This window comes from Crotalus tigris, unplaced genomic scaffold, assembly GCF_016545835.1.
Source record: "Crotalus tigris isolate CLP2741 ecotype Arizona unplaced genomic scaffold, ASM1654583v1 scf7180000024506.1728113, whole genome shotgun sequence".
Taxonomy (NCBI): domain Eukaryota; kingdom Metazoa; phylum Chordata; class Lepidosauria; order Squamata; family Viperidae; genus Crotalus; species Crotalus tigris.
The window spans coordinates 311,165-326,371 of record NW_024100677.1 but is presented as its reverse complement, the minus strand read 5'-3'; the positions used below and the strand labels follow the sequence as shown (position 1 = coordinate 326,371).

The following is a 15,207-nucleotide window of genomic DNA, read 5'->3' as shown; positions in this document are numbered from 1 at the left end:
GGGGAAACATTTATATTTGGTTATTTGCAAATTGTCTAATCATACATTTTATACATTTTTGTAAATTTGGATAGCAGTTTTAAGAAAATAACATTTATCTTTTGAATAGCAGAATTATCTCTTTATAAAAAATATTTATCAATCATATTCAATTTGCAAAAGAAAAAAGAACCTACACACATTTAAGAAAGGGAAACTAAAAACAAAATGTTTAACCTATGTATTATTTCTTTAAAAACCATGAATAGTAAAGCATGCATTAAATTTAATTTTAAAACACTATTTTACATTCTCATATGCTTTGAAACAATTTTAAAAAGAACTATATAAGCTTGGATATGGCCCTGAACTAGATACTATTTTATTTTAGTCTAGGAAACCTCTACTATTAAAAACAGCAGATAAGCTGTTCTAACCTTCATGAAATTTAAACACATGTAGAATATTAATACACTATTAAATGCAAGTGTCCAGTACAAGTAAACTATAAATAAGCTAATCATTTCTGTGTGTATTGTCAAATCATATATATAAATCATATAAAGACTTATGGATAGCAGAACAAGAAACGTCTTTGATAGATACATGATATCAGAAACCAGAATAAGAACATTTGGGGAAAGAAGTATATTTTTACCATAAATCTAGATTTTGGAACATTCTTGGTCTGAAAATTATAGATAGATAGAATAAAGCCACAATAAAAAAATAAATAAAATTGCATAGGTGTTAAATCACATATAACTTAGGAACTTGCCTACTTCCACAGTAAAATCTGCATTAGGGCCTCCAAATCAAATTAAGGCAACAATTTGCTCACAATCTGATTTGGAATGAGCACAAAGAGCACTCAGGGGGAAAAATAATAGGCTTTTAAACTGTATTAGAGGTCCCATCTATGTGGCACCCTACAGTTATTTTATCACACAATGCTGCTGTATTTGCAAAAACGCAGTAGCCAGAAAACACATACTTACACCAAAGTTTTGCAACTGAGTGTCAGATTTTCAAAAGACTATATGTATGAAGTCGAACAATGAAATATGTACCGTATGTTTTAATAAATACATGGAATTACCAACCAGCTATTTTCATAGCTTGACTGATTTGAAGATATTTAAGCTTTAAACAAATAAGATGTACCACATTTTTGCTCTGCTGTACTAGAATGAATTAACAGAAGCTATCATACAAGCATCATTGTCTTACAGAAAAACTGATTTGCCAACTTCACTAGTTGGCAACTTTAGACTAGTAATGAACATTATTACTAGTACAATATAAAGCAGTATTTCCTAAAAATGATCTATGCAAGATTAATCCTGATTAGCTGTGATTTTTCAGGGTCTCAAGCAGATATGCATCAGACCTCATAAAGAACAGTACCCCAAACATGTTATGAAATTACTGACAGATAGAAACAGGCTCTCAATTACTTCAACAATGTTCAAATATTTGAATCCTAATATTTATATTTAAAGTGCAAAGCAAAAAAAATATGGCAAGCCTCCTTCTTCTAATTCCACAAATATTTATCCCAACATTTAAGTAACACTTATTAAATTATCTGAACTTTTGTTTTTAACATTTTTAAATTTCTTCAAATGATAAGTTTTGAGGAAACAATATCTCAGTTCAAAATATGTATACAAGTAAAATTTAGTATACAGATCATATGAAAATATACTTAATGTTAATATGTGGGCAAAATCCATTCTCACGTGCTACTTCCAAACATTATGTTCACTAAAATATATACAAAAATAGGTATTGCTTAACTCTACAGATCCCTTCTCACCAATATTCCTTATACAGAGAGACATCCATTTATGATTGTAATTGAGTCCAAAATTACAGTTATAAGTCATGGCCATCATGAGCATTTTTTGCCAGAAACCGGAAGTAAATGATAGCCTCTACTTCATTTGTCAATAATAGTTTTACGATACTGCTGTCATACTATCCAACAGCTTTTTCGGCTAAAGACCCAAACAGTGAAAAACATCTTAAGAGTGTTTATTACTATCCTTTATTTCCCTGTTTTATTCCTTGAAAATCTGTCACAGAAACTGGAAGATCTTCTCAAATGACGTGAGTGACAGAAAGAAAAACTGCCAGCTACACACACACCCTGTTTGTAAAAGTCCTTCCTATGTATTTACACGGCTGTTATTATTTCTGGGAAGAGCATTTACCATATCAAAACCATTCAAATATGGGTGGAACTGATTGTTCATTATCAAGTTGGCAGTTGGCAATGAGAAACTATATAACCACATGTGATATATGCTATTATTCCAGTATTTTATATATATGTATGCATGATTAATCATTATGCATACCAAAAGATAGTCCTCAACACAATGTAATAAAAGTTGCTAATATTTAAGCCAAGAGAAAGCTCTTTAGCAGAATTTTTTAAAAAGTCTAATAGCAAGCCAAACTATATTACAGCATTATAATTTTTAATTAAAATGGAATATTTATATATGGCAATCACTTCAGTAATTTTTATTAACAAGAGAAAAGAATTTACTACAATTTGGAGTAGGGATAGATGGGGAACTCATCAAATTTGCAGACGACACCAAGCTGGCAAGAATAGCCAACACTCCAGAAGACAGGCTTAAGATACAGAAGGATCTGGACAGACTTGAACACTGGGCACTAACTAACAAAATGAAATTCAATGGTGAAAAAAGCAAGGTTCTACATTTAGGCAAGAAAAACCAAATGCACAAGTACAGCATAGGTGGCACCATGCTCAATAGTAGTAACTGTGAGAGGGACCTCGGAGTCCTAGTAGACAATCACCTAAATATGAGCCAGCAGTGTGCTGCAGCTGCCAAAAAGGCCAACACAGTGCTAGGCTGCATTAACAGAGGGATAGAATCAAGATCACGTGAAGTATTAATACCACTCTTCAATGCCTTGGTAAGGCCACACTTGGAATACTGCATCCAGTTTTGGTCACCACGATGCAAAAAAGATGTTGAGACTCTAGAAAGAGTACAGAGAAGAGCAACAAAGATGATTAGGGGACTGGAGGCTAAAACATATAAGGAACGGTTGCTAGAATTGGGTATGTCTAGTTTAACGAAGAGAAGGACAAGTGGGGACATGATAGCAGTATTCCAATATCTCAGGGGCTGCCATAAAGAAGAGGCAATTAAGCTATTTTCCAAAGCACCTGAAGGCAGGACAAGAAGCAACGGGTGGAAACTAATCAAGGAGAGAAGCAACCTAGAACTAAGGAGAAACTTCCTGACAGTTAGAACAATTAATCAGTGGAACAGCCTGCCTCCAGAAGCAGTAAATGCTCCAACACTGGAAGTTTTTAAGAAGAGACTGGACAGCCATTTGTCCGAAATGGTGTAGGGTTTCCTGCCTGAGCAGGGGGTTGGACTAGATGACCTCCAAGGTCCCTTCCAACTTTACTACTATTACTATACCTCCTGACAACTGTTGGCAGTTAATATCACAATTAGCTGTTTCCTAGCAACAGCTAGTAGCATTCTTTACAAGTCAAAGCATAGAAGAAATAGAAAAGTAACTAGACTAATTAAAATTGTATTTTAATATTTTTGTCATGTGTCTGACTAATGAAACACTTCAAAGAACTTTCAGGCATGGTTTAACCTAAAAAGCCTTTATTAGTGTAAAAGAGTGTCAGCACGGCATGGTGAATGCCAAGATCTGAATTTCCCTTCCTTTGCACATAACATTCCAGGCATTTCCCCTCCCCTATTTTGGGGTCATGATTCACATCTTCCAATTAACCTGGAGGGCAAAGATTCACTTCCGTTCCCTTTCGTGGGCTTTTCTCTCCTCCCTCATTCTCATCTGAATTAACTCTAAAAGTACCAAACAGTTCTGCATATTTTGTCAAAGCAAGAATATTCAATATTAGCAGCGTTGATAATTTTACTGTTCTTATACCAGGACATTTAGGGAAGGAACAAAATCTATATTTTCAGTGGGATAGATTAAAGGAGATGCTTGATGTCAAAAACATTTAAAAGACTTAAGCAAATTTAGTTTAGAATGAATTGTTACTATTTTAATAAACTCTCCTGCCAAAGGAGGCCTCCGCCGAGACAAACCTGTCTATCTTGTAATGACGTATAAAGGGAGATAGTGAAGACCACATGGCCACTCTACAAATGTCGATTTGATGCGGGAGTGGCCCAAGCCGCAGAAGTAGCCGCACTACGGGTTGAGTGGACTGTGACACGTAGTGGAACTGGCAATGACTCAGACTGGCACGCCCCTGCAATACACGCCCAAATCCACCTGCCAATCGTGGAGGAGGATACCTTCTGACCCTTGGAAGAAGGATGGAAAGAAACGAAGAGGGCTTCAGAATTGTGGAAGACAGCTGTGCGTGAGATGTAGTAACGGAGTGCTCTGCGAACATCCAGAAGGTGCCATTGCCGTTCCAGAGCATGTGATGGATTAGGACAGAAATCTGGAAGCACGATTTCCTGAGCCTTGTGGAATAGAGAATTGACCTTAGAGAGAAAGATAGAGTCTAGATGAAGGACCACTCGGTCCCGGTAAAAGATGCATAAGTCATCCCTGGTGGAAAGTGTCGCTAATTCCAATATCCGTCGCACAGATGTAATTGCCACCAGGAAGGTGACCTTGTGTAATAAGAATCGCAGATCGCACGTCCTGAGAGGCTCAAAGGGTGGTTTGGTGAGAGCCCGAAGAACCCACGGCAGTTCCCAAGAGGGGTACCTATGCACTACAGGGGGCTTGGTGTTTGTGGCACCCTTGATGAACAAGCAAATCAATGGATGTTGACCAAGCGATACTGCAGTGTCACAGGTAAGTAGAGTGGAGAGAGCAGCAACTTGTCTATTTAACATGTTCGGAGCCAAGTCCCTCTCCAGACCATCCAGAAGATAGTCTAATATTTTTGGAATTGCTAAGTCAGATATGGATAGGTGATTTTTCGTGCACCACGAACAGAAATTCCTCCACGTGGCCTCATACATACGGTTGGTAGAGGGCCGACGGGAGGCCTGGATCATGGTAATGATGCCTGGCGAGCAGGACTCCTGGGATAAGACCCTGAGCTCAAGTGCCAGACAGCTAACTGGAGCCATTGGGGATCTGGATGGAGGGTCCCCTGGCTGAGCGAGACCCAGTCCAGGGGAATCCTCCATGGGGTCGCTATGGAAAGGTTCACGAGGTTGGCGATCCATGGTCTCCGTGGCCAGTAGGGGGCCGCTAGAAAGATCTCCGCCCTCTCCTGAAGGAGCTTGTGGATGACCACTGGAAGAAGAGGGAGAAAGGCGGAGAGCAGTCCCTCCGGCCACGGACTCCGAAGAGCATCCATCCGTTCTGCCCCTAGGGATGGGAAACAGGAGAAGAATCTCGGTGAGTGTTCATCGGGGAGGCAAAGAGGTCTATTATTGGTAATCTGAAGCAGTCGGAGATCTCCCTGAAGATAGTCGGATGCAGATGCCATTCCGAATGGTCCACTGTCGACATGCTCAGGAAGTCTGCCTGTGTGTTTGCCTGCCCTGATATGTGGTCGGCCTTGATGGAGGCAAGGTTGGTTTCTGCCCAGGAGCCCACCAGAAGGGCCTCTGTCAAGAGTGCACAGGATTGGGTTCCCCCTTGCTGGTTCAAATGGGCCTTTGCCGCAACATTGTCTGTGAGGACCAATACATGATGCTTCGCTACCATGCTGCAGAGGTGCCGGAGTGCCGGGTGTATGGCCCTGAGCTCCAGCCAGTTGATATTGTGGCGAAGGTCGGAGCAGGACCATCGGCCTTGGACCACTGTGACCAAAGGTGCGCTCCCCAGCCGAACAGGCTGGCATCGGTCGTAAGGGTGAGCTGATCGGGTTCCTTGAAGGAGGATCCTCTAAGCATGGCCGATGAGAGCCACCACCTGAAGGCGCACGAGACGTGAAGAGGGACCCTCACCCTTCGATTGGAGGAACTGGTGTTCAGCCTCTGGAAGGGGAGCAGGAACCACTGGAGGTTCTTGGAGTGAAGCCTGGCCCAAGGTACGATTGATATGACTGAAACCATTTTCCCTAACAATTGGGAGAGGCTGGCCAATGTCACTGTTTGACTTCTGTGTATTTGGAGAATTAACTCCTGTATACTGTCCTGACATTCCTGGGAGAGATAGACCTGGCATTCCACCGTGTCTATGATGGCCCCAATGTGTAGTAGCCTGTTTGTGGGAACCATATGGCTCTTGGAAAAATTTACTGAGAACCTGTGACTCTGGAGTAGCCTTAGTTAGCATTAGTTTTTTTCTTTGTGGGATTTCTTAATTGAGGACACGAAATGAAACGATTCGGAGGGTTGGAGATGAACTCCAGGGACAGTTCGTGACGAACGGTATTCAGGACCCAGGCATCTGTGGTGGTGGCCTCCCACTGGTGGGCAAAGAGAGAAAGTCTGCCCCCGATGGGAGGAGCCACACGAGAGTCACTTGGACCAGCAAAATGGGCGGCCGCTCCCGAAAAAAGGGCCGTTTGCCCTGAAATTATTGCCTGGGTCTAGAAACCAGTCTGTCTGTCCTGTCTGACAGGAAAGGGGCAGTTGGGATGGGAATAGCTGGACCTGGCTCCTGCCCGAAAGGACTGTCTCCGTGTGTAAGGGTTGGCCCGTTTGTGGGAGCGCTTAATGAGATGGTTAAGGACCTTACGCTTGTTCTCATTTTCTGTAAGGTATGGTTCAAGAGCCTACCAGAACAGATTTCCTCCTTGATAAGGGGCTGCTGATAAGTGCCATTTGGATTTGGCATCAGCATGCCAGTGCTTTAACCAAAACATACGGCGTGCGTAATGTTAAATGCCATGGCCCTGGAGGAAAATCTGGCGGCATGCAATGTGGCATCAGAAGCATATTCCACGGCCTCCACCAGCTTGCTCAGGTCCTGATGTGTCGGATATCCTCTGGAGGAATCCTGGCTTGAAGCTGTCGGAGCCAGAGGAGGACCTAGTGAAAAAGGATGCAGAGGTGGTTGCTCTAATAGCTCACGCTGCAGCTTGGTGGGTTCTGTGGAACGTGAGTTCCCATCTGCGATCTTCTGCCTTTGGGGCTTCAGATATATTGCCAGAAATGGCAGTGGGGGATACCAGGGGACCTAAGGGCTCGTCCACCGTGGGAACCTCCAGGGCATCAGTCAGATCTTGGGCAACGTTGAAGAGCCTTTTCTTGTTACCACTGGGGAGGTGAAAGGTGCCTGGGCAGGTCCACTGTTTCCGGACTGCGTTTAGAAACATGGGCAGACAAGATATATGTTGTTGGGTCGTTACCGGTTCAGTGAAGACTGGACCCCCTTCTGAATCTGATGTTGTTGTCGCTGCAGGTGTTGAGCGACCGGGCCCGATATGAGCAGTGGAGCTGGCCTTGCGGAGCAGGGGAACAAAAAAGGAAGGGTTAAACAGACCGCTAAACAATGGTGTTTCTGGGGAAAGTTCCTCATCTGACCAAGGAGCCTTCAGTTAAGCATCGTACTCACGAGGGGATTAGGCCTCGGTATAAGAGGACTGAGAAGGGGAAGAAGGCGCGTGGTAAGCCATGATAGCTGACTGATGAATCGGGAAGGAAATGACTGAGTCTGGCCTAGGTGTTTGTGACCTAGCCTCAAGAGCGTGCTCTACCGCCTGTGTGATCAATGTCTGCAGGTGGTCTTCCATGGGAAAGAAGACCGGTTCGGCTGTCCTGAGTCCAGCTGCCGTGGGGGTGAAGGTGGCTTCAGGGGCCGAGTGTTGGGTCCGTGGTGCGAGAGGCTGAGAAATGGGATTTGTGCCAACTGGGTCACCAGGAACAGGAGAGAAGTTCCCCTGTTGACCAGACTCCCTGGGAAGAGGTGGAGGGACCCAGGGGCAAATCAAAAAGGAGAGCTTTGGCTTGTTTAGCCTCAATCCTGGCTTGCTTTTGTGTTTTAGAGAACTCTTTCTCTAAAGCCTGGTGTCTCCTGCTGGCCTGCTTTTCTGCCCTTTTGGGGGTCTTTGTCGCCGATCTGGCCTTGGCTTTGGCTGAAATTTTGTCTGTGGCCTCCTGATTGGATGATTTGTGCTGTTTTGGGGCTGATGAAGTACGTAAGACATCCTTTGTGGAAGCCACAGTATCCTCCATTCTTGTAGATAAACTCAGGTGCACAACAGGGTACCCCTGGTATCCTGATACCGCGTAAGCGGGAGGGAGGAACTCAAGAGCAGGGGATGTGATGGTCGCTCTGCCCCCCTGGTCACCAGGCCGATGCTATCTGACTGACCGGACGTGTGGGCAGCCGCGTTATGTTGCCAACCAGCTATGTGAAGAGTGGCAACACAGCGTATGTGGCGCATGGGCCTGCAGGACGGCGAAGTCCCCTTTGCGATGTCACAGTAGGCACTGCCTGCCTCTAGGTGACCAGGTATGGAGACACCAAAGCCAGGGCCTGAGGCCTAGATGATGCTTGAAGAGTCAACTGAGTAGAAAGTAAGCTCTGTTTACAGCCTGCTGGGGTGGTTAGTGGGCCTGTAGGCCTCAGTGGATGCAGCCTAGGTGCTTTCCAAAATGGCAGCTGTGCTGGTTCCCTTATGTGACTGGGAGAGAGAGGGAAGAAAAAGGCAGGGGAGATGAGAATCCGGCCCTGTGAAGGTGAGGAGGTCAGTCGTGGAATGAGGAGAAATCCCCCTCCCCCCTCCGTGAGTGTCCCAGGCACACAAGAACGAAGGCCACACAGCCCCCAAAATGGTGGCCGCTGAGATAAGGCAGCTTGTGCAGTCTTCAAAATGGCGGCCGCTAAGATAAATTAGGCTTTGTGTAGGCCACAAGATGGCAGCCGCATGAGGGAGTTACGATCGGGGGTCTGTTAACGAGGGAGGCTAGTTGCGTTGTCTCCCCCGTTCTCCCCTTGGAATCCTCTGATTTCGTCAAAAAAACTGTCTAACTTTTTGGACACGCGCTAGCCTCAAACGGCCGTTTTCGGCTTGCGCGTGCATCTGGCCGTTAAGACTGCAGCCGCAGTCACTGACAGGAGGAGAGGCTGTAAATTGAAGGCAGAGGGATGGAATGGAAGAAGCGGCCCTTTCCGAACGCGTGCTAACTTCAAAGAGCTGTTTTCAGCCTGCGTGCGCATTCGGCTTTGGAGCTGCAGCCACAGGCTCCGGTAGGTAAAAGGCTTCAAATTATGGTGAAAGCAGCAGAAATGGCTGCCCGAACACGCGCTGGCCTCAAATGGCTGGTTTTTTGGGCTCACGCGCATGTTTCGCAGCTAGAGCTCCAGCCCCAGTCTTCAAAGGAAGGGAAAGCTGAAAAGCGAGCCTCGAAGACTAAGAAGGAGATGAACTGCAGCACTGATCCCAGTGCTGCCTGAAAAGGAGCGTTGGCTTACCTGAACGCTTGTTCTCAGCATGATGATGGAGACTCCACCAATGGGTTATTTCAGTCCTCCTGCCCAATCAGACTAAGTTGTCAAGTTGTCATGCCCCTCTTTGACCGGGACCTCCCAGTTTCATTGACGGCATAGCCAATGACAACAGTTTGACGTGATGACTCTCAAGCAGGTATCCAGAAAAAAACAAGAAAGGAAACAGGCCCCCAACCCTTACCTAACTAACCACCAGAAGGGAGGGCGTGGATTCTTCATAATCATGCTGAGAACAGGCGTTCAGGTAAGCCAATGCTCCTTCTCCAGCATGATGACTGAAGAATCCACCAATGGGACGTACCAAAGCTCCTATGGGTGGGAATCAGTTGGGGCCTGTGAACATGATGGTGTCATTACCTGCTGTAAAATACATCTACTGAAGGCAGCCTCAGCCGAAGCAAACTTGTCCAAATGGTAATGCCTAATAAAGGGGGAAGGCGAGGACATGTCACCACCTTTCAAACGTCCTCAATAGACGCTTGAGTTGCCCACGCCGCAGTTGTGGCAGCACTGCGGGTGGAGTGAGCCGTCACATGACTAGGAATAGGAAGGACAAGAGATATGTAGGCGGCTGCGATACAGGCCCTGATCCACCTACATATGGTGGAAACTGACACTTTTTGGACCATCAAAGAAGGCTGAAAGGATACGAACAGGGCTTCTGACTTACGGAAAGGCGCCGTGCGCTTGATACAACAGTGCAAGGGTCTCCTGACGTCTAGCGTGTGTCATTGCCGTTCCAAGTCATGTGACAGGTGAGGACAGATGTCCGGAAGAATAACCTCTTGTGCCCTGTGGAACACTCTATTTATTTTTGGAATAAATGAGGGATCTAATCTAAGAACCACCCTGTCCTCGTGAAACATGCACAGATCCTTCCTGATCGATAAGGCAGCCAATTCTGATATACGTCTGGCAGAAGTAATAGCTATCAGGAATGAAACCTTAAGTGACAGGTAAAGCAAGGAACATGTTCTAAGTGGTTTAAAAGGAGAAGAGGTTATTGCTTAGAGAACCCGGAGTAGATCCCAAGAGGAATACCTATGAATCACAGGGGATCTACTGTTAGTGACTTCCTTGAGGAAAGCCCGGATGGTCGGGTGTCTAGACAAAGACTCTGAAGAATCCCAAGAAAGTACCGTGGAAAGGGCTGCTAGCTGTCTACGGATAGTGCTGGACGACAACCCCTTGTTGACGCCCTCCAGCAAGTATTCTAACACCTTGGGAATGTTTACCTGTGACAGACTCACGTGATTTCTGTCTCACCAACGACAGAAGTTCTTCCACGTATGGTTGTAAATACGATTAGTCGCCGGTCTCCTGGCCGCTTGAATCATATCAATCACCCCTGACGAATAAGACTCCCGAGTCAGGGTGTGGTGTTCAAGTGCCAGGCGGTCAACTGAAGCCATTGGGGATCTGGATGTTGAAGGTCCCCCTGCGTCCATCGAATGCGCTTATCTGGAATCCTCCACGGGGCGAAGATGGAGAGGCTCAGCAGGTCTGCAAACTATGTTCTTCGGGGCCAATGAGGAGCCACAAATATTACTTCTGCCTGCTCCTCCAGGACCTTTCTGATAAGTGCTGGCAACAGAGGCAATGGGGGGAAAGCATGCAAGAAGCCCCGCGGCCATTGGTTGCATAGGGCATCTGCCCCCTCCACTCCCCGCGAGGGGAACTAAGAGAAAAATCTGGGAAGCTGGGTGTTCTCCGGCAAGGCGAACAGGTCCACGATCGGACGACCAAACCTGTCCGAGATCTCCCTGAAGACATCCGGGTGTAACTTCCACTCCGAATGGTCCACTATTGACCTGCTGAGGAAGTCTGCCTGCCGATTCGCCTCTCCCGAAATGTGCTCTGCCTTGATGGAGAGCAGGCGTTTCTCTGTCCAGGAGCACAATGCGCAAGCCTCTGTCATGAGGGACTTTGACCGGGTACCCCACTGCCGATTCACGTGAGCTTTTGCCACCATGTTGTCTGTCAGGACCAGCACATGTTGCCCCCTTACTACTGTGTGGAAATGTTTGAGAGCTAGGTGGATTGCTCTGAACTCCAACCAATTTATGCTGTGTCCCAGGTCTGTCCGTGACCACTGACCCTGAGCCATCCGGTTTTGGAGGTGAGCTCCCCAACCAAAGAGACTTGCGTCCGTGGTCACATAGACGCGACTGGGCTCTTTGAATAGAGTCCCCTTATGAATGGCCGATGAAGCCCACCAGTCGAGAGACACACCTGACGAGGGACGCGCACCAACTGGTTGGAGGAGCTGTTGTGTTGTCTCTGATATGGGAACAGAAACCACTGGAGAGCCCGAGCATGTAGTTGGGCCCATGGCACTATTGCTATGCAGGATATCAACTTTCCCAGCAACTGGGAAAGGAGAACCAATGAAACTGTCTTGTTCCTGCATAGCCTGAGTGCCAGGTCCCTGATGCTCCTGCGCCGCTCCTCCAACAGATACACGTGACAAGTGTCCGTGTCTATGACTGCCCCCAGGTGTAACAGGCAAGTTGAAGGGGTCGTCTGATTCTTTTTGAAATTTATTAAGAACCCGTGGGTCTGTAGGGTCCTGATTGTGAGTTTCAAATACAACTGGACGGTTGTTGCTGACAGCGATTGGATCAGAATGTCGTCCAGATAACACTGGACGCGCACCAGAACAAACCTCAAATGAGCTGCCAGCACTGCCAGTATCTTGGTGAAGACCCTGGGGGCGGAGGAGAGGCCGAATGGAAGAGCCTGTACTGAAAATGGCGGCTGAGAAAGCAAAACCGTAGATACTTGCGATGTGCCAGATGGATAGGGATGTGTAAATATGCCTCTTTGAGATCTATTGATGTTAATAGATCTCCTCTCCTGATACTGTTTAGGATGGAATGTAACGTCTGCATCTTGAACCTCCGTATTGTAGGTGGAGGTTCAGCCCCTTGAGGTCGATGATTGCCCTCCATCCTCCTGAGGATTTTGGAACCACAAATAGGATGGAGTAATACCCCAATCCCTGCTATGTCAAGGGGACCTCCTCTATGGCTTTGATACCCAGAAGATGTCGAATGGCATCTTCCATGAGCCCTCTTTTTATGAGATTTCTTATGGCTGGGCAAGAGACAAAGTGATCTATTGGAGTAGATCTGAACTCCACGGACAGACCTTCCCTTATGGTGTGCAGAACCCAGGAGTCCATGGTTGTGCTTTCCCATTGGCGGATAAAAAGAGTAAGCCTGTCGCCAATGGGGGGAGTCCCCCCTGAGTCACTTGGAGCGGCGGAAGGGGCGACCCCCTCTGCCACAAAAGGAAGGTTTGTTCTGGGATTGGTACCGGGATCTGTCCCTATAACCCGCTCTATCAAAGGGGCGCTCTGCCTTCAGAGTAGGGGGCCTGTAAGATTGTCCCTGTTCTGACGTGGTTCCAGTCCGAAAGGACTGACGGTGACTGTAATGGAGGAAACGCCTGTTGGATTTCCTAGCCAAGTGAGAAATGACCTTCTGTTTTTGTTTATTTTCATTGAGATATGGAGTTAATGCCTCCCCAAACAGTCGGCCGCCCATGAAGGGGGCAATGGCCGCACGCCACTTGTGCTTGCTCTCAGCCCTCCAGTTCTTAAGCCAGAGTAGCCTCCGGATGACTACGCCGGAAGCATTGCCCGGGCTGAGTGTTTGGCCGAGTACAGGGAGACATCTGCCATATACTCAGACGTGGCTATAAATTTAGTCAGATCCTAATGGATCCTGACCTCTTCCAGTGGGATCCTATCCTGTAATTGTCTAAGCCAGTAATGGATATTCTGGCAAAAAAGGAGATGGAAGTTGCAGCCTTTGCTGCCCATGTGGATGCCAGATGAACTTTGCGGAAAGCAAGTTCAGATTTTTTTACCCTCCATCTTAAGGGCATCTGAAACATCCGCCAGAAGGCTGGCTGCAGAGAACAGTGGAGCTAGAGATTCATCCACCTTAGGCACCTCCAAAAGGTCAGTCAAATTCTTTGCCATGCCCACAGTCTTGCGCTCAGACGCTCCCTGAGAAGGTTGAGCAACCGGAGATTCCCATTGTCCCTGAATATTCTTCAGAAATATTGGGGGACATGGAATATGGAGGTGCTTATCTACTGGTTCGGCGAACAGAGGATTAGAGTCCTGATCTGAGGAAGACTGTGGGGTTGGAGTTGTAACGGAGGTGAGTTTGCTCGCTGCACAGGCCCTGTGCAGCAAGGAGGGAAAGAGCACTGCATTGAATAACTCTGCCATGGGCTTAGATTCATGTGCAGGTTCCTCACAATCAGACCAGCGGTCCCCACCTGCGTCATAATCTGAGACATTGGAAGACCCGGATTCAGGAGAATGGGACAGGGAAACCATATCTGAAGGTTCCAATGGGAGTCGCGAAAAGGAAGTTTGTGCAGAAGAAGGCCCCGGAACTGGTGACACTTGGTGGATACCTGATGATGCCACGGCCTGGATTACTGCCTGCAATATCCACGCTTGGAGTTGGTCTGAAAAAGATAGCTCTAGCGAAGGCCGCAACTCCGCAGCCATTGATGTGAATGTAGCAGTGGGTGCAGATGATGGGCCGGGCAGATCAAGGTTTTCCCCAAACATGGGTGGACCCACCTGACCAAAGATCTGAGTGGAGACCTGCTGAATTGCGCTCACAAGTGACCAAGCCCTCGATGTGGACGGCAAATGTGCTCCCGTCTCAGGTGGTATGGAACCAGAAGGAGTATGACCCTGTTCTGCTGACAAGCGTTGGCCCCGGGAGAACTGCTTCTCCAGGGCCCTATGTGTTCGGTCGGCCTGCCTATTGCTTGTCTTGCCAGCCTTTCTGCCGTATTTAGATTTTGCTTTGGCCTTACCTATAGGCGCCTCAGAAACCGGCTCTGCTTGGACAGTGGTGTTGTCTGTGTCCAAAGGCTGTGGCTCAGTGGGTTCTGCCATGTTGATCGAAATGCACCCCAGACGAGACTCTGGTACTGACTTGCTCTGCAAGAGACGTCAGGAGCTCTCCCGAAGAGGGACTGACTGCACGTGGAAAAGTGTGAGCCGGTCCACTGGCAAACCTGGCCTCATGCTGGGCGCTCTTAAGTGCTCATCACCAAGGCACAGGGCAACCGTATACCAGGCCTGAGGTCAGAATGGTGACAAAATCACACGTGTCTCACAATAGTGGCAATGGTCAGGATCCTGGAGGCAACCACTAGATGCAGAGTGGCAGAACTCAGACAAGGTATGGCGAGCAGGGCCTGCTGAACCTCTGCTTTAGCAATAATTCCACCAAATTACTGATCTGATGATTGCAAGTGGATAGTAGATCCTGAAACTGAATCTTAATTGCAAATTAGGGTGAAAAGATATGAAGGTAAAGAAATATCAGTAATAGTTGTGAAGTAACAGTATGCAATCAAACCCAAAATGATGTCCCTGCCTGCCCTGGGCATTTTCCAATGGGAATAGTAGGTTGCCAAATGGCGGACGCCCTGAATTCAGAGGGAGGAATACTACCTCTGCCGGGGGGGAGCGGGAACGGAGAGGAAACGAATCCCTGAACCAGTCTGAATATTCCAAGTCCAGAAAAGGCAAAAAGGTAAAGAAATCCGATTTTTCAATCCACTAATCAGTAATTCCGTTTGTCGCTGTGGAGCGAAGCTTCGTTCTTTTTAGCAGCAGCCGAAAGAAAGGAATTTCAAGTAACAAGCTTTCTCTCCAAAATTACACACCGTGCTGCAAACAGAGGTGGATGATAGCCCAAATTGCATCAAATAAGAAAATAGTTCAGCGAACCCAAAATGGCGGCCGTTGGTGAAAAGCTCTGACCGGGCCCA

The 15,207-nt window shown here is 47.0% G+C and overlaps 1 protein-coding gene across 3 annotated transcripts in view; it reads right to left on the bottom strand.

The window, feature by feature from the left end:
* Positions 1-15,207, bottom strand: part of FOXN3 (forkhead box N3) — a 224,068-nt gene that overhangs the window by 100,289 nt on the left and 108,572 nt on the right. The gene's annotated exons all lie outside the window — the stretch shown is intronic.